We start from the raw sequence: 20,195 nt of genomic DNA, 5'->3' as shown, positions 1-20,195 counted from the left end.
TTGCAAGGAGGATGGTCACACAAATTCCTAAAGGAGTTGGAAAATGGCAGAGTTATTAAGGCTGGACTCCTAAACTAAAGGACTTGAAATGGCCTGGAAACATGCAGATATACCAGTCCTTCTAACAAACTCTAAAATTCCATGGGCTGGTTATTTTGCCAAGAACATGTTTGTTCCATTATCAGAGAGGGTCTTCAAAACTGCTGAGTTGACAGCTATTATTTAGAAAATCTTTTTAATTATTTTTGAGAGTCACAGTTTCTGTCATTAGCTAGGGCAGCCTGACAAATCATCAATGACATATTTACGCCAGCGATGGCATCCCCTGGCAGCCTAGATGTGGGAAAACATACTTGAGTGGAAACATGTATAGAATACCCTTGTTTGCCATCTGTTTGTTTGCATTGGATGCTGCATAAATTATGTTTTTTTTCAAAGATGGAGTGATTTCTTTTATTTGAACCAGGCAGCCCCAGGGGTGTGGGCCTTTCTTCACAACCTTCTCCTAATGAGAAACCCAGCTTTACTTTGTGTGTTATGCAATGTGTTTTCCCTTCCCAGGGCTGGGCATGGAATCCAATTGGAGGCTGTGCTGTTCCTAGTTAGAGGGTAGCTACTATCATTCTTTGGAGACAACCCCAAAGGGTCTGTAAACCAGGATATACACTTCTTTCTGTGTGGATTCATTCATTTAATCATATTTATTGAGCACTTCCTGTGTGCTGAGCACTGTACTAAGCACTTGGAAAGTACAATTCAGCAATATAGAGAGACAATCCCTGCCCACACCGGGTTTACAGAGAGAGTAGTTACTGGTAAAACCTCTACAGAGCTAAAAATGTCAGGTCATTGTTCCACTCTCCTTCCCAAGAGAACTGATGTTGGCATCAACCATTATACCTTCATTAGGCTTGATATTCAGACACATGCTACATTGCAGGAGCCTTAGGATACATGGATACTACAAATAGTGAATAGTGTTTGTCAGTGAATTAATCAATCTGCCTCAGACCTACCCACTTTGGACAGAGCTTATTCCATGCAGAAGTCGATGGTGATCATTTAAACGAGGGTCAGATTCAATTTAAACATTGTCTTGGATGCCAAATATGACTCTCATTTTAATGATCGACATCGACTTTGACATGGAATTAAGGATTGTGGGTGGGCCTGGGGCACAAACTCTAAGACACCCTAGAGTGTCAGAAGGGAGATGTTGACCTGACAAAAGTCAGAGCTTCCAAATGAAAGTTTGCAAGACCTCAAATGTCATTCTGGACTTCTCTTGCTCGTAGGTCTGATGGCCATAGGTATATTGGGGTCTGGGCCCCCAGAAAGTTAATATTGAAGATTTTGGGGACACCTATCCTGGGCAGACTAGCAAGAGCTTTGTGTCATCTGCTCTCAGCACAGTTTAAAGTATGAAAAATGTAATAGGTTGTTTGAGGCCAGATTTCAAAAATGGTAATAATGTCAGTTCTATGTGAAAATGATGTGCTCAGGGTATGTTTTCAGTGGATTCTAAATTCAATTTTAAAGAAATCATCCTAAAATGAAGTCATAATGTTTAACAATTAATACTGTATCAGTGCAAATGAAATGGGTTTACAGCTGAAGGCTAAAAAATGTAACAAAGAGTCAGGGTTTAGTCAATTTTTCTATTCTGCTTTAATTTTTAATTACGGTAATTATGTGCTCTCTCTCCTCCATATTGTGGTGTGCTTGATATACAATGATCACTTAATAGTATGTTTATGAGGGAACTTTGTTTAAATATAACATATTAATCACATTTTTAATAAGCTTGGAGGCAACAGCCAGGTTCTTATCAAGACGTCGCATTGAGAAAGTCCTTGCCCCAGTGGAGTCTAATTAATTAATTATGGCATTAAGTACATCCTAGGTGCCAAGCACTGTGCTAAATGCTGGGGTAGATACATGATAATTAGATCATTCATTCAATCATTCATTTAATCGTATTTATTGAGCACTTACAGTGTGCAGAGCACTGTACTAAGCTCTTGGGAAGTACAAGTTGGCAACATATAGAGACAGTCCCTACCCACCAACAGGTTCACAGTCTAGAAGGGCTAGGTCTAGAAGATCATGCACAGCCTCTATCCCATAAGCAGTGTGGCTTAGTGGAAAGGGCATGGGCCTGGGAGTCAGAGATCTTGGGTTCTAATCCCGGCTCCACCACTTACCAGCTGTATGATTTTGGGCAAGTCACTTGACTTCTCTGTGCCTCAGTTCCCTCATCTGTAAAATGGGGATTAAGACTGTGAGCCCCACCTGGGACAACCTGATAACCTTGTATATCCCCCAGTGCTTTGAACAGTGCTTGGCACATAGTAAGCGGTTAACAAATAGCACCATAATTATTATAAGCAGCAGGGAGAATATATTGTCATAGGTTGCATTCTAAAGTAATGACAGTAAACTAGTCCCTGAATTTGTTTAGCTACGAAAAACTGGGGGATTTCTCCTCTGCACTAAGGCATAGCCCTTCTGAACAATTTTAATCTATCTTCCTTCCTCTCCCCTGCCACCATACTTGCCCAAGAAGACAGTACTAGTTTTTCATATGCCCTTCCAGAGATAGGTTTCTCCATAGTAACCAGAAGGAAGGTGAACTGTATTTATATATATTTTGACTTAGAGCTTCATCTATCCTGCTCCTGGTCATCCAAATCATTAATTCTTCCTGTCTGTTTTGGTGGGGATCTTAAACTGTCACGACCAGAGCTCTGAGCACCTGAACCCCTTATCCTGATGTGTCTACTGCATGGACAGGGACAAACATTGGGGGATGACCATGTCTGTCACATGGGTTCCCAGAGCACCATGAGGCAGCACAAACCAGAAGCTACTCTGAGGCTCTGATTGCCACCAAATTATCTGGATTATTTTCTATTCAGAATGCGTCTGGTCACAAGTGGTCTTGATAAATGGGTTCTCGGGTATTTGCCCTCTCTCAACCACCCAAGTACCCAGGTATTTACCCATAGAGTAAGGAATGGAGGATGTAAAGCAGACCTCAGGCCTACTGTTGAGAATATTTCACCAAACTACATCGACACAAATTCAATAATGTATAACTCACCATGGTAAACACCTTTATGCAAACAGACCTCATGCTGATGTAGCCTGGTGGTGGAGATTTTGAAGACAAAAGTCAAGGATCCCTCACGATGATTTCCCATAGCAATGATCCCCTTCAGGCTTCTGTACCTCAAAAAGAGAGCATGCCATAGTTCAGCATTCCGAAATTGGCATTTCCTTTATGGTTTTATACACCGTGCAACGTAATAAGGTTTGAGTAGCTAACATACAACCTTAAACAATGTGGAGAATATGTGGTCTGCTGGAAGATGAAAGAGATAAATGAATCAGATTAATGTCCACTAATGAGGAGGATTTTAGAGATCATTTGGGTACACCAATGGCCTGACCAAGTGTAGACTTTAGGATGATAATAATAATAATAATGATGGCATTTGTTAATACTTACTATGTGCAAAGCACTGTTCTAAGCCCTGGGGGGGGGAATACAAAGTGATCAGGTTGTCCCACGTGGGGCTCACAGTCTTCATCCCCATTTTACAGATGAGGTAACTGAAGTGCAGAGAAGTTACATGACTTGCCCAAGGTCACACAGCTGACAAGTGGCAAAACCGGGATTAGAACCCATGACCTCTGACTCCCAAGCCTGCGTTCTTTCCACTGAGCCACGCTTCATGACCATGGAACTAAGAAGTCAAAATGGCACCAGGATTGCAATTGCATAGTAGGGGACCATTTTCCCATATACACAATACGGAATGGACTGTCAGTCACACAGAAATCTTTTTAGCCACACACCTAGAGAAGCGCTCATCATATTCAGTGTGGCTTCAAACCCCAAGGAGAGCTAGAGAAGAATTTATATTTCATACTTCTGTCTGTACTGGGTGTCACTTGCTCTTTCTTGCTCTGCTTTCATATTTTGTAAATAGTTTACTTGCCTAATGTTTTTTCTTGAAGATATGTGAAACACAGTCAATACATATTTTATCTTCTGTAACCCCAGTTCAAATTCTTTTATTATGATACTTCATTGAAGAATATGGTGCAAGGTAGGAACTCAATTCCTACATATTCTTACTTGTTTGGCTTTAGAGTCAAATAAGTAACTGCAGGGGTACAGAAGGTAATGGAATAGAACCACTCATGAGGGGAGCCAGATTCATCTGAAACTCTGACAGGAAACTCTCTATCATGGAGCTTTTGAGGATTTTTGTTGCCCAGCAGTGTCGTATAGAATTCACTCAAGGAGGAATAGTTGCCTTTTCACAGATGGTCCACCAAACACATACTACATAATTAGTCTTCAGGAGTCCAGAGAGCACTTCATCCACTAGCAGTCTCTCTGCTTGCTCTGACAGCCAAGTCTCAGGACAAACTGGTACCCAAGGAGGGCACAAAGGACACTCTTGCAGTGTCTTTAGTTGCGGAGAGTGGGAATGGTATCAAGGGGCTATGAAACACATTTTTTTCTAAATTAAAGCTTTTATATGAGGAGGATTTTGAGCCACATAGGTAATTAAAAGGTTGGAAAACAAGAGCAGGAGGAAAGGCTAAAAAGATCCAGGATTAAAGAGATAGAAGATTGGAAATATTCAAATGACTCTTACACAGAGGATAAGGTGCAGCCTCTTCTATCTCCTCAGAGAACAGAGCAAACAGAAATAGGATTAAACTATAACTTTAGGTTAGGCATAAGGAAGTTTTTCCAGAAAGGGAGGGATGTGAAATATTGAAACAGGCTAACAATGAAGGCTGTAGAATCTCTTCCTCAAACAATCTTCAAAAACTGTACAATACTCTGATCATAGTAAGTGGCTCAATAAATTCCACTGATTAATTGATTGATTGGTTAGATGGAGTCTCAACTTTCTGCACAGGTTTATCACTAGAGGACAGGATAGTGCTTGTCCTTTTCCAAATAGGGCCCCATTTCTCTGTGTAGTGCAATTCTTCTCTGGTTATCATTACCTGCAGATCAAGCAGAGGAGTGCAGCAGAGTTTAGGATCCACTTTAGTACAAAGTGCTTAGCACAGACAAAGTTTCTCCTCTGTTATTCAGATTAGAAGGAACTCAGCTTTATCTTTGCTAGCCCATCTTAGATTTGTGATTCTAGGGTTGAGACTTCAGAATCCAGGAGATCCCAGAAATTACATTTCCAATTTTGTAACAAGAAAATATATTAGGCTCTGAGGGCCACAATGCCCTGACCTGGAAAATAATGCTGTGTTGTGCCCCTCCCCGCCCTCCACCTCCCACCAAGGTCCATGTGGAGTAGTTGAAAGATGGCTGGGAAGAGCTTTGTTAAAGAGGGCCCATAAAAATGCTTCATAATGTTGGTTTAAGTCACAGGAATAGATAGACTTTCAGGAAATAGATATGCCAGCCTTCGATCAGCCTAATAATGTTGGTATTTTTAAGCACTTACTATGTGCAAAGCAATGTTCTAAGCGCTGGGGTAGATACAAGGTAATCAGGTTGTCCCACGTGGGGCTCACAGTCTTCATCCCCATTTTACAGATGAGGGAACTGAGGCCCAGAGAAGTTAAGTGACTTGCCCAAAGTCACACAGCTGACAAGTGGTGGAGCCGGGATTTGAACCCACACCCTCTGACTCCAAAGCCCGTGCTCTTTCCACTGAGCCACGCTGCTTCCCAGAAGCAGAACTGGTCTACAGTCTCTGAATGTTGGAGAAATGATATGGCCAAAAGTCAGCAAAATGCCAAAAACAAAGTTACTAAAAGCTAAATAAAATTACTGGAAATAATAAGGGCTTGCTGGGCTTTCCATTTTAAAGTTCCACTTCAAGTTTAGCAATTTCTGTGGTTCAAGAAGGCCAGAGAAATAGTTGCTGTTTTTAAATGCTATGGGATTCCTCTTATTAGTCTATTAAATTGAAGTATGGTCATCATACTGGGCCAGATTCTCAGCCACAGGATAATTAGGACAATAACTCAACACTCTCATAGACTTCTCATAGAAGTCCAAGGACTGGGGCAGAGGGCCGGGGAGAGGGAAGGAGAGGGTTTGTGGAACTGCAAACTAGTGTCTTGAATGGCAAAGAGCCCATTGTCAATAAGCAGTGAATGCAGCCTGGTGTGATGGCTTCATGTTTCCTAAATCTTTAGCTTGATTAAAACCACTCCTGTGCTTTTCTGGAAAATAGGGGGTGAGTTGGACCTTCCACCTCACTCAAGGTTAAAATTGACACTCTAGATAATTTTATTTTATTTTTTATTTTTTTCTTATGATTCATTCATTCATTCAATCATACTTATTGAGAGCTTACTGTGTGCAGAGCACTGCACTAAGCGCTTGGGAAGTACAAGTTGGCAACATTTAGAGACGGTCCCTACCCAACAATGGGCTCAGAGTCTAGAAGGGGGATATGGACAACAAAACAAAACATGTGGACAGGTGTCAAGTCGTCAGAATAAATACGAATAAAGCTAGATGCACATCATTAACAAAATAAATAGAATAGTAAATATGTACAAGTAAAATAGAGTAATAAATCTGTACAAACATATATGCAGGTGAAAGCTCCCAATGCCATTCCAGAGAGTCTCCCCTTCCCCAAGAGAGTCTACCCCTTCTGTCTTCAGACAGAAAGACCATGTCTGTGCATGAGTGTCCCTACCTCTGGCCTGTCCAGAGTCAGGCTCTCCTCCTAAGGTCTGATTATCCCCCTCAGCTGCTCTAGCATCTCAGTTCTGTCCCTTTCGATCCCATGGCTTCCTTCCTCTTTCCTCTCTAACTCTCCTCCTTTCCCCTCCCCTTTCCCCCTGTTCTTTTCCTGGCTTTTGTCCAGTCCACGATGGCACTATCTCAGACAATCACCACCTACTAGCCATTTCCAAGTCAATCAGAGCATTCTGTGGTCCCCCATAGACAATGTATGGGTTTTTCATATGCACACATGTCTATATGTAGATAGGTGTGTAAAGTATATATGTATAATCTGTCTCTCTATATATGTATATATGTATTAGCTTAAAAATTAGTAAAGATGATGAACCTTCAGAAAGAGGGACAGAGATAAAGCTTGTCATTAAATGTGCATTATGGACGTTAGCCAGCTTTTTCTTTTTAACGGGAAGATTCCATCACTTAAGCATGCCCTCAAATCAAATTAACTGTACTTCAGATAGGTATACAACAGAGAGAGCAGAGCCTAGGTCTAAAAATAGCAGGGGACAGATCCATTAGAGCCAAAAGTCAGATTACAGAGCAAACTCCAGGCTTCAGGAATCATTCTTGGCTTTGCCTTCAAACTATTTATAATACACAAAGAGATCTTTTATAAATTCCAAGTTCGATTCATTTCAATAACAAAGTCCGAAACATAATGATACGATACAAGCAGGTGTATGAGGGCACAGAGAAATACGATTACTGACACTGGGATACAGTGAATTTCATATGACAAAAGAAATTAGAATAAGCATGCGTTAGACAGGAATACAGTCATGGCCTCGAATGTCTGGAGCACCTGCTGTATCCTTTTGCTACTCTTTTAAATACATGTCCTACTTGGAATGAAGCAGCCAGAAGAAGATTCCTGCCAAAGCAATGGCTAAACCCTCCCTTCCCTATTCCAAGACATCAGTGACTTCCTGAAACATACTAGCTAGACCCTCAAAGTGGTGATTCAGAGCAGCCCAGAAGTGGGTGGGCTGTAGAACCCCTGACCTTCTGACTCTATCCATTATGCCATAAGTATCACTGATTGATTAAGAGCCAAAAGGACCACTGACCATTTCTCTAAGAGTCCAGTCCCCGATATTGGCTGCCAAAGATCTGATCAACCTCTTATAGGAATTCAATTTTCCAATTATGTTCTAGCCCAGTTGGGTCTATGTGATCTGACACATACCCATGGATTGTTCTGCTTAAGAACCAAATGTCATGCCTGTCTGATTGATAATGTTCTTAATTGTGTTTCCTTTCCTCTAGGCTGCTGCCAGATGGAGAGCATCTTCAAAGCATAACCGCTGTCCTAATACATAACTGGTGCCCGCTTTGCCGTTTCCAAGGTTCGCTAATCAATGCTTACTTTCCTTGTCTGATGAGAATGTGGGATCGTTTCTTTATGTGATTAAACTACTGGAAGGGGATCTTTCATTTATGGTAATGAAATGTTAGAGGAATTTGGAATGATTTAGCCCAAAGAGGAGTTTGAAAGGTGACGATGATTGTCTTTCAAAGAGGAACGGTTAAATCACTTCACTCCTCTGTGCTTCAGCTCCCTCATCTGTAAATTGGGAATTGAGATTATGAGCCCCACATGGGACAAGGATTGGGTTCAACCCAATTTGCTAGTATCTAACCCAGCACTTAGTGCAGTGCCTGGCACAGAGTAAAATACTTAAATACCACAGTCAGTATTAGTACCGAGGTAGGTGACTAACTATTCCCTAGTCCTAGAAAACCGTAGAGGGAAAGTGTAATTTGGAATTAGGCTAGCTGGAAGTCAACTATATAGACAGAGCTAGAAGGAAGGCTTTCCTGATTGTGATGGCTGTTAAAAAAAAGTCCTTGTTATGGCAGCTCCTTCCCTGAATATTTAAATATCAAATTGTTGGTTATCAGTCTGGAAAGATTCAGATGCAGTCTTTTTATGACCACTTCCCTTCCAGCCTTATGATTGGTTGACTTTGTGTATATTCTATGCGGAAGCCCAGTCTCCAACAAATGGACATAGTTGCTGACTGGTGAGAAACCCAGCAGGATACAAACAAGCCTAGCATAAAAAAATCAGGAGAAAGATTGTTTTCCTTGAACTTCTGGAAGGATCCAAGACCACAGGATAGATTAGAAAACAGCAATAGACCTTGTAAAAGTAGCAAATGCACCAATGCAGCAAAATATAATCGTTACATACTAACACAGTGGAAGGGAATGCTGGTCTCAAGTTGGAGTTTTCAGCTACACTACATGCCCATAGAGGATCTCAATGTGTGGAGTGCCAAGTTTGAATACTAAGGACTTATCTATGTATATGTTTATGTATGTCTGTATATATAACTGTCTTTTGTTTTTGAAAGTAAAGCCATTATAGTGAGATGCTTTCCGTGTGAGTGCTGAAAATTCTTTCCACAGTAAGAACCAAAAAATATTGATTTTTGCTGTGCCTTTGGGCTCACTGTTCTCTATTTCTGGTGCTAGAATTATGCCTCGTGTTATTATGAACATCCCAAAGCCTCTGCTTCCCCATTCTTGATTACTGCCTGCCAGGTGAGTCCATCTGCCGCTGTTACATTCCAACAGTCCACCATATACTCCCTGCAACCTGGGACTTCATTGTTTGTGATTCTTTTTTGCCAATTGGTATTAGGTTGGGTATACAGGTGATTTTGATAGAATTGCTCTGGGCGTTATAAAAGAGGTCTGTGGTGAGTCTCCGAGATTTATAGAAAATCAGGCACAACAGATTTGTTGAAGATATAATAATAATAATAATGATAATAATGGTATTTGTTAAGCACTTACTAGGTGCCAAGCATTGTTCTAAGCCCTGGGGTAAATACAAGGTAATCAGGTTGGACACAGTCCCTGTCCCATATGGGGCTCACAGTCTTAATCCCCATTTTATAGGTGAGGTAACTGAGGCACAGAGAATTTAAGTGACTTGCCCCAAGGTCACACAGCGGACAAGTGGCAGAGCCTGGATTAGAACCCACATCCTCTGACTCCCAAGCCCATGTTCTTGTCACTAGGCCATGCTTCATTTTAATCTGAAGCTTGTTTGTGTCTTGGCACCATGTTGTCCCTCACTCTCCCAAAAGATCTGCTGTCCTTTCTTATTCTGATTTCCGAATAAGAGACAGTAGTAGAATTTGGTGACTCTCTTCAGGTTTGTATTAGTGGTTGTGTGTAGTGATTCCAAGGTGCAAATTACTTCATAATCAACTGCCTGTCTTCTCTAACGTGGGCTTCCAGATCAGTCATCAACAAGTAATCAAAACTGTTGAAATGTAATCTCAGAGAGTCAAAATATATTCCAGCACCAGTTTTCAGGTCCCTTTTTATATCATCAAGTATGGCAGCATAGAAAAAGATGCCTCAGCCTCACCCTATGGCACAAATCTGCTTTCCTCTACTGATGAGGGGGGTCAGACAGGGCTCCTTCAACTCTGTCCTGGCCAGTTACACTGGGCAAAGGTGATCTGCTTAGTCACACAATAAAAATAAAATGATGAATAAAAAAAGAAAAGTGACTTCACTGGGTGCCCTTTGAGCACTAGCAGTTTTTCCAGAAGCCAATTTATAATATACACAATTAATACTCTAGAGACAGCTCACAACAGGAGACAAAGTCCCACTGTCACCAGCTCTCACAGAAAAGACAAGCACTGAGAATCTACTGCCACAGTAATTTCCTGGTGATTTCTTAAGCTAAGGGGAGGCTGTTCACCTTTGCTAGAAACTCAAGAACATGCACTGCAAGGTAAGTCTCGCAGATGGACAAAAAATTCATCAGCCCGCAAACATCTTTTCCTGTCTACATTCTTCCCCATGCGGACTGGGGTTTGGTGACTGGGGTATCTTATTTTAGTGAATAACCGTCACCTAAAGGAGCACATTACCTGGCTGTAGGTCACTGTGTAGATTTTCATCAAAATTCCTATTTACCCACAGCCAGGCCTAATTTCTATCAGGTCCTGGCCTGGATGTCATTGCTTTGGGCTCATAGACCCCCATCCCACCACAACCCCCGGGCCAGGACCTCACCCTCTTGGGACTTGGGTCACATGATCTAAGGCAACCTCTGAGATCACAGTCCATAGAGCTGAGCTTCTTTATCGCTTGGACTGTGTCACGTGAGGAGTCCAACTGCAACAGGCCTCACTCCTTGAGTTTCAGAGAGTCAAGAATGGCTGACGTTACATGAAGCACAAAACCTTTAGAACCCAGAATCTATGTGGTTATCAAAGTTGGACTTGTAAGAGAGGCATTTCTAGCATGTAAACTGCAGGAAAAGTAAAGATCTGGAAACAGATCCTCATTGTCTGCTGACATTGCAAGTTCTTGCCACTGTATCGTTAAACATCAATAACTGTCTACAGCAGATGGTCCATATCATTGAAACCAGGCCAAGACCAGACACAAAGCATCATTCCTTCTATTCTTGCATATGACTGCCCCAGTTTCCTATAAAGCAACTAGAATTCTTTTTTACCCAATTGAAGTCTACCCCTCTCAAGTTTTGGAATTCACTTCTTAATGAAACCCCCTTATTACCTCAATCAATCAATCCTATTTATTGCATGATTACTGTATACAGAGCATTGACTAAGCACTTGGGAGAGGAAGATACCACACAACGAAGTTGGTAGACACATTCCCTGCCCACAGTGAGCATACCTTTTCACTTGATTTTCCTACTCTTTGTTATTTCAGTCGGTCAAACTGGAGCTCTTCACCCAAGTCTTTAGGGATTCCCTGGAATAATCAGGACAGGAAGGGGTGGGGGTGGGAATGAGGATGTAACTCCATGGGAGAGGAGACATCACGTTGCTATATCATTTGGTCATATTCTTCAAGTAACTTTCATGGATGAGATACATTCACCAAAGTATTTGCATTGATTCTCTGAATTGAGCAAAGGCATCATGGATAACTTTGTTAGGAATATGCTTGCTTCTAGAAAAGACCAATCCCCCTGCAGACAAGGGCCTGGGATGTGCATTAAGGAAACAACACTAGACACCTTCATAAATTGCATGATTACCAGTGGAATCCTCTTGCACTGTGTGGCCAAAGAAGATCATATTTTCCAGCTTCTTGACAGTGAAACAGATGATGTTTTAAAACATCAAGTTCTAGCATTTCCGTGGCTGTGTGGTCCAGGTGCTGTGCGTCATCTATCTTTTTACTGATTAGTCTTTTGAGGAACCTATTTATTATCTTACCGTCTGCTGGTTTCTTGATAGATATTTCCCAGTAGAGCAGACTTTGAGGCTGCCATTTTAAAAACAATTGCTCAAATACCCTTTGAAATTGACTTAATTATGTTGCATTTTTGGGTGTTTGGATGTTTGTGTTTTGACATGGAGACCAAGAAAACATTTTTAAAAAAATAAATATATATAAATTATATATATATATATATATGTATATATATATATATATATAAATTCACATCGAATTTGGGGCCTCATCTATTTAGAGTGGCTTTTGAACATAACAAAGTGGTAGGGTTACATTTTAGACATCATCAAGAATGGAAATCTCTAACCAGTGCAGTACTTTCATTTTTGTCCAGGACCAGTCTGACCCATTTGCTTAAATAGAAGGTGTTCTAATGCCCCCTTCAAGCATGGCTGACATCATTTAAGTGTTGAGCTTGGCTCCGGGCAAAAAAGACATTATTCCAGCCCAATGCATTTCTTCCAAAGCACACGTCCGTTCCAAATAACTTTTGAAATGGCATACGTGCAACTTTGGATTGGGAACTGTTTTTGGTTGCCTGATATGCATTTATTTATTGAGACATCTAAATGGAAACTATCCACTCGGATAAGTGAATTCCCATGAATTTTAAGATCAATTGCAATGCCTGCATATTATTTTGCTGTTGAAGAGCAGGTGCAGCCTTTGATCTTTGTAAATGAATGAAAATATATTTAAAAAATGCATGAATGAAGGAGGAAAGAGGGAGTGAATGCACCAGGATCCTGAGGCAAGCTTTCGGGACTCCAAAGTTGAAGCCACTCGGTAATATATTGTTGCTGCTTGGCCTTGCACTCTCTGACAAGTTCCTGAGTCAAGTTCATTTCCTGCACCCTGAAAGCTCCTTGAGCCGACAGAAAAGAATGGTTGCTGAAGCTGGGATTAGCAGGGGATCACAGCAGAGAAAAAGAAACAGAATCTGAGTCGCTAAAACCCAGTGATTGTTCGGAACTAATTGCTTTAAAATGAGACTTCAATTTTTTATAAAAAGATTTCAGAGAAAGGCACTTCAGTGTAAGTGGATTTCTGGACTGCAAACAATTCTGTGAGTTGATAGGGGTGTTGGTTAGGCATTGTACATAATGGAGACCTAAAAGGAATTTAGAAAAAGACTATCAGCTAGTGGTGAGGCCTCAGTGGGTCAAGCTAAACCTTTGTCCGTTGTCTTTTTCCCTTGCTTCTGCTTCTGTACCCAACAGGGGCTTTTTGCTGCCACACCGTGGTCAAACCCACCTTCTGCCCACGAGTTCTGTTTTGCATGATTTGCATTACATCACTAGGACTTCTTGGTAGGACATAGGAATACCTGGTCACCTGGGGGAGGGAGGGAGAGGTGCTAATAAGGCAAAGATCAGCCACCTGCCCCAAAAGGCTGCTCCAGGAAAGGGGTGCTAAGGCGGATGCTCAGAGCAGATGGTGAAGAAAGTCACCCTGAGCTTTTCAGGGTCTATCTAAAGCAAAGATAAGAACAGAGTGCACTGGAGTCTCAAAAACGGGGACAACATCCAGCCTGGTGAGAATATAGCCCTGAACTAGGATAAAATCAGAGTTGATTAGAAAAGAACTGCAACCAAGCCTTGAAGGCCCAGAAAACCTGTGGTTCTTCTTCTGATCACAGGGGAGGAAGCTGAACTATGGAGATAATAGCTCGTGGTAACCAAAAGAGCTGTAGGTGGAAGTTACGCGAGACCGGTTAAGCACTTGGGACAGTGCTCTGCACGTAGTTAGTGCTCAATAAACACCACTGATGGATTGACTGATCCAGGAAAGAAAACTGGTGCTCACTATGGGAACGCTGCTGCAATTTCAGAACTTCTAGACTGTGAGCCCGTTGTTGGGTAGGGACCGTCTCTATATGTTGCCGATTTGTACTTCCCAAGTGCTCAGTACAGTGCTCTGCACACAGTAAGCGCTCAATAAATATGATTGAATTGAATGAATGAATCTAACTCTGGTGCCATCAGTAAATGCAAAGTAACCATTTTTCCTGGATATAGTTTTGGGTTGTATAACTGGTAAACTGTAATCCATTCTAGTACATGTATCTATCTCAGCGCTTAGAGCACAGGAAGTGCTTAACAAATATTATCTTTAAAATCAGGTGAAAACTGGGAGTCAACTGTCAGATAGAATGGTAGAGCACATTGTAATCAAGGAAAGAGTGGTGACTAGAGCGGTAGCTGTGTAAGTATCATGTGGCAGGGAGGCAAAAACAAAAGCAGCACCAGGCACTGCAAACAGCCAACATAATAATAATAATAATAATAATAATAATAATGGTATTTGTGAAGCACTTACTATGTGGCAAACACTGTTCTAAGCGCTGGGGTAGATACCAGTTAATCAGGTTGGACACAGTCCTTGTCCCACATGAGGCTCCAACTCTTAATCCCCATTTTACAGATGAGGTAACTGAGGCACAGAGAAGTGACATGCCTTGCCCAAGGTCACACAGCAAACAAGTGGCCGGCACAATCAAGGGACAGTCTTTGTAAGAGCAGAATGTGGTCAGATCTGTGAGTTCTCTACACTGGCCCTTCAAACTACACACCCACACATGGGTGAATTTCACTAAATGTCATAGCCCTTAGTACAGTGCTCTGCACACAGTAAGCACTCAATAAATATGACTGGATGAGTAAATAGATGTATTTCATGAATTCCACCAAGGACAATGATACATAGAGAGAGGTCCTGGTGCCCATTCCCTAGGATTGGGTTTGAATCCCAACTTCACCACTTGTCAGCTGTGTGACCTTGGGCAAGCCACTTAACTTCTCTGTGCCTCAGTTACCTCATCTGTAAAATGGGGATTAAGATTGTGAGTCCCACATGGAACAACTTGATCACCTTGTATCCCCCCCCAGCGCTTAGAACAGTGCTTTGCACATAATAAGCACTTAACAAATACTATTAAAAAAAAATTGAATTGTCCGGAAGGCCCCTGGACGTAAGAGTGTCGAGTGCCAGGAGAACAGGCCTTACTGAATTCTCTTTCCTGTGGACTCAGAGAGGAGGATCTATAGAAAGACTTTTTTCAAGACTAGGTTATGCGGTAACGGACCAGGAGAATTCCTGCTCAGGTTACAGTGGTCTGAATTGTTTCATTTGTCCTCTCCTCCTAACGTGAAGCTAATAATAATAACAATAATTATGGTACTTGTTAATTCCTAGGTGCCAAGCACTGCTCTCGGTGCTGGGGTAGATACAAGTTAATCAGGTGGGACACAGTCCCTATCCCACATGGAACTCACACTCTTAATCCCCATTTTACAGGTGAGGTAACTAAGGCACATAGAAGTGAAGTGACTTACCCAAGGTCACCAAGCAGACAAGTGGCACAGCCAGGATTAGAACCCAGGTCCTTCTGACTCCCACGCCCATGCTCTATCCACTAAAACATGCTGCTTCTCTATGGAAGGTACTGCATAGACTACCTTAGGTAGGCTTGTGGATTGTGTTGCATTCCCGCTGCATCAGAAACTTCAGAAGTTGTTTGAGGGGATACTAAAACCTGTCTGGAATATCCTGGTTCAATCTACTGGGGAGGGAGACGGGATCATCACAGATAGCAGCCATCTAGTAAATATCTAGTGCAAGTGACAGAAACACAAGTGCATATTAAATGTGCATAAGAAAACAAATGACAGAAACATGAAAACATTACTGAACAACATAGTGTGTAATTGCTAAGAAGTTGCTGGAATAATAGGCATGACCAGAGCCACTGAGGTTAATAGACTTTTGGGTTTCTTCAGTATCTAACTTGCATCCCCAATCCCATAATATCCCCAAGAGAGGTAATAAATATTAAGGACACAGAGAGAATTAGGCAGTTGAGAAAGATTTGGGAGCCATTCTCCTCCTGGTGTGGGGGAAAGGATCTATTTCCAATCTGACCTCTTTCAGAGGGTTCAGGTAAAAAATAGAGTGGCCCATCATTTAGGAGTAATGAGTCCTTGTATGGGTAATATTGAATCCAAGGACCCCTGAAGAAACCAGGGGACTTCAGGGGTCATCTGGGTCATAGTTCCATGAGCACAGGCTGACACTAGGGGACCTGGAGTAAACTAGATGCCAGGCCCATGGAATTATGAACTAAACCGCCATGGAGGGGCCTAGAAGCCAACTGGCAACCTGGCATCCATGAGATTCATGGGTATAATGTGTATCCTCATAAAATTTGGAGCCACACTGTACCCATAGTCACTAGAAGGGAACCAGTGAGCCCCTAATTTATTAGTTCCCTAGTTCTATCTCCTATGTCTTCTCTCTCCAGGTGTACAGAGGAAATCTCTGACAGAAAAACACTGGAGACAAGAACATAAGTGGGGATTCAATCCCAATCAATCAATTGATGGTATTCATTGAGCAGCGTGGCCTAGTGGAAAGAGTACAGGCCTGGGAGTCAGAGGAGCTGAGTTCTAATCCCGGCTCCACCATTTGCCTGCTGTGTGAACTTGGGCAAGTCACTTAACCCCTCTGTGCCTCAGTTTCTTCCTCTTAGACTGTGAGCCCCATGTGGGGCAGGGACTGTGTCTGAAATGATTACCTTGTATCTACCCCAGGGTTTAGTAAGGTGCTTGACACATAGTAAACATTTAACAATTACCACAATTATTATTGTTATAATAATAATAATAATAATTATGATTATTATGATTATTATTATTACTGAGGGCTTACTATTTCAGAGCACTGTATAAAGCACTTGGGAGAGAACAATACAATAGAGTTGGCAGGCACATTAAAATAAATTACAAATAGGGAAAGTAGTGGAGTAAAAGGATTTGTACATAAGTGCTGTGGGATTGGGGATGAGGTGAGTACCAAAATGCTCTAGAGGGGCAGAACCAAATGCATACACAACACAGAAAAGTGGGCAAATAGGATGGGGAAATCAGAGTTTAATCAGGGAAGGCCTCTTGGAAGAGGTGTGATTTTAATAAGGCTCTGAAGATGGAGAAAGAGTCGGTCAGGTGTAATAATAATTATACTTATTACGGTTATTTGTTAAGTGCTAACTACATGCCAGGCACTGTACTAAGCACTGGGGTGGATATAAGGAAATCAGGTTGGACACCGTCCCTTTTTCATTCATTCATTCATTCAATTGTATTTATTGAGCGCTTACTGTGTGCAGAGCACTGTACTAAGCGCTTGGAAAGTACAAGTTGGCAACATATAGAGACGGTCCCTACCCAACAACGGGACAGTCCCACATGGGGCTCACAGTCTCAATCCCCATTTTAGAGATGAGGTAACTGAGGCACAGAGAAGTTACATGACTTGCCCAAAGTCACACAGCAAACAAGTGGCAGAGCCAGGATTAGAACCCATGACCTTCTAGAACCAGACCGGTGCTCTATCCACTACACCATGCTGGAAATGAAGTTGGAGGGAGTTCCAGGCAGGAAAGAGGACATGAGCAAGAAGCAGTGTGACAGTGTAAAGAGCACAGGCCTGGAAGCCAGAGGACCTGGGTTCTAATCCTGGCTCTGCCACTTGCCTGCTGTGTGACCTTGAGCAAGTCACTTAACTTCTCAATGTCTCAGTTTCCCCATCTGCCAAATTGGATAAAGTACCTTTTCCGCCCTCCCTCCTATGTGAGACAGGCACGATCTACCACCTGCCTCCTATGTGACTTTGGACAAGTCGCTTAACTTCCCTGTGCCTCAGTTTCCTCATATGTAAAATGGGGATTGAATACCTGTTTGCCTTCCTAGTTAGATTGTGAACTCATTAAGGGACAGGTACTATGTCCAACCTGATACTTTTGTACCTACCCCAGCATTTAGTATTGTGCTTTGCCCATAATAAACACTTAAACACCATTATAGTAAGTAGGTTGGTGTTAGTGAAGCAAAGTGTGGGGACTGGGTTGAAGTGGGAGAATAGCGAGGCAAGGTAGGAGGGTGACTGCTGATTGAGAGCCATTAAGCTAAGGGTAAGGAGTTTCTGTTTGGGCAACTATTGGAAGCTTTTGAGGAGTGGGTAGACATGTGCATATATTATCTGGGCAACAGAGAAAGGCAACAGGGGAGGTTCAAGATAATCGGGTTGGACCCAGTCCCTGTCCAACATAATCAATCATATTTATTAAGCACTATGTGCAGAGCACTGTATTAAATGTTCGGGAGAAATTAATACAGCAGAATTAGTGAACATGTCACCTGTCCATAACAAGCTTACAGTCCAGAGGGGGAGAAAACAGGGCTCACCAATCTTAAGCCCTATTTTACAGATGAGAAAACTGAGGCACAGAGAAGTTAAGTGATTTGCCCAAGGTCAAACAGCAGCAAGTGGCAAGGCTAGAATTAGAAAGTAGATCCTCTGACTCCTAGGCCCGTGCTCTAACCACTAGGCTGTGCTGCTTTGGTTGGAATGCAGATTTGTCTGAGACTTTCTTTTACTGTGTCGTTCAAACATTTCCTTTGTCCACTTTGCTTTAGGTTTTCCAGTTTCAGCTCCCCATACAACAGTTAGTTGGCTATCTTGCTGTTGTTCATTCTCCTTATGTATCCCACCTTAGTGCAGTTGTTTTGAGGTGAGAATAGCTTCTATGTTAGGAGAACTTCATTGTTCCTGATCCTGTCTTGCACTTTGATATTGAAAGTAGCCTAGCTGGATGTGATGCCTGTGTGGGAATCAGATGTTTCAGCTATAGAGAAAGTTGGACAGCACTACCATTCTGAAGACCTCAAGTTGGTTTGGAGCAATGATACCATGTTGCTGCTATAATGGCAGTCTCTCAAAGGACATAGTGGCCTTCTTGATTCAGTTTTCTGCTTCATTGTCTATCTCTGCAGCATGGTTACAGTGTGCTGCCCAGGGTACGGAATTGTTTGACAATGTTCAACTGTGTGTTGATAATAGAATTTTGGGATGTATGTGTTGCTTGAAATAGTGTGGCCTAATGGAAAGACCATGGGCCTGGGAGTCAGAGGACTTGGGTTTGAATCTCACCTCTGCCACTTGTCTGCTATATGACTTTGGGCAAGTCATTTAACTTCTCTGAGCTTTGGTTTCCTCATCTGTAAAATGGGGATTCAATATCCATTCTCTCTACTAGTAAGAGAAGCAGCATGGGGAAGTGGATAGAACACGGGCCTGGGAGTCAGAAGCTCATGGGTTCTAATCCTGACTCTGCCACTTTTCTGCCATGTGACCTTGGGCAGGTCACTTGACTTCTCTTGCCTCAGTTACCTCATCTGTAAAATGGGGATTGGGACTGTGAGTCCCATGTGGGACAAGGGACTGTTTCCAACCCGATATGCTTGTATCCACCCCAATGCTTAGTACACTACCTGACACATAGTAAGCACTTAATAAATACCCTAATTATTATTATTATTGTTATTTAGACTGTGAGACCCATGTAAGAATGGGACTGTGTCCATCCAGATTCACTTGTGTCTGTCCCAGAAGTTTATACAATATTTGGCAGGTAAGTGTTTAACGAATAAATATAACAATTATTATTATTATTATTATTATATTGTCAATTATTATTCAAGGATACAGGCTGATAATCAATCGATCGTATTTATGGAGTGCTTACTGTGTGAGCCTTAGCCTCACCCTACTGCACAAATCTGCTTTACTCTACTGATGAGTGGGGGTCAGACAGGGCTCCTTCAACTCTGTCCTGGCCAGTTAACACTGGGCAAAGCTAACCCTGCCCAGGGTACGGAATTATTTGACTATCAGATACAGGCTGATAATCAATCGATCATATTTATGGAGTGCTTACTGTGTGCAGAGCACTGCACAAAGTGCTTGGGAGAATACAATATGATACATCACCTCAGGTTTCTTTAGACTTGCCATCAACCCATAATGACTGGTTGATTCAGTGAAATGGTTTACAATCACTTGTATGTCTTCTTGGATGCGTGCCTTTAGGGTGCAGACAATAATTTTTTATGACTACCTTGACGTTTGGATGATTCACGAAGGCTCTTGAGATGGAAGAGTTTCCCAAAAGTGCGGAAGCGTTTTCTAACACTTGCATCCAGATCTACAGCTGCATCGACCAGCATGGCTGCATAAAATAAAATGAACAAGACCAGTCCCACTAAACACTCTGCTTTACCCCATTAACAGTGGGGAGTGCTCAGTGGAAAGAACACGGGCTTCGGAGTCAGAGATCATGGGTTCAAATCCCGACTCCGTC

This window comes from Tachyglossus aculeatus, chromosome X4, assembly GCF_015852505.1.
Source record: "Tachyglossus aculeatus isolate mTacAcu1 chromosome X4, mTacAcu1.pri, whole genome shotgun sequence".
Lineage (NCBI taxonomy): Eukaryota > Metazoa > Chordata > Mammalia > Monotremata > Tachyglossidae > Tachyglossus > Tachyglossus aculeatus.
The sequence above is the reverse complement of the archived record's forward strand: the minus strand, read 5'-3'. Positions refer to the sequence as shown.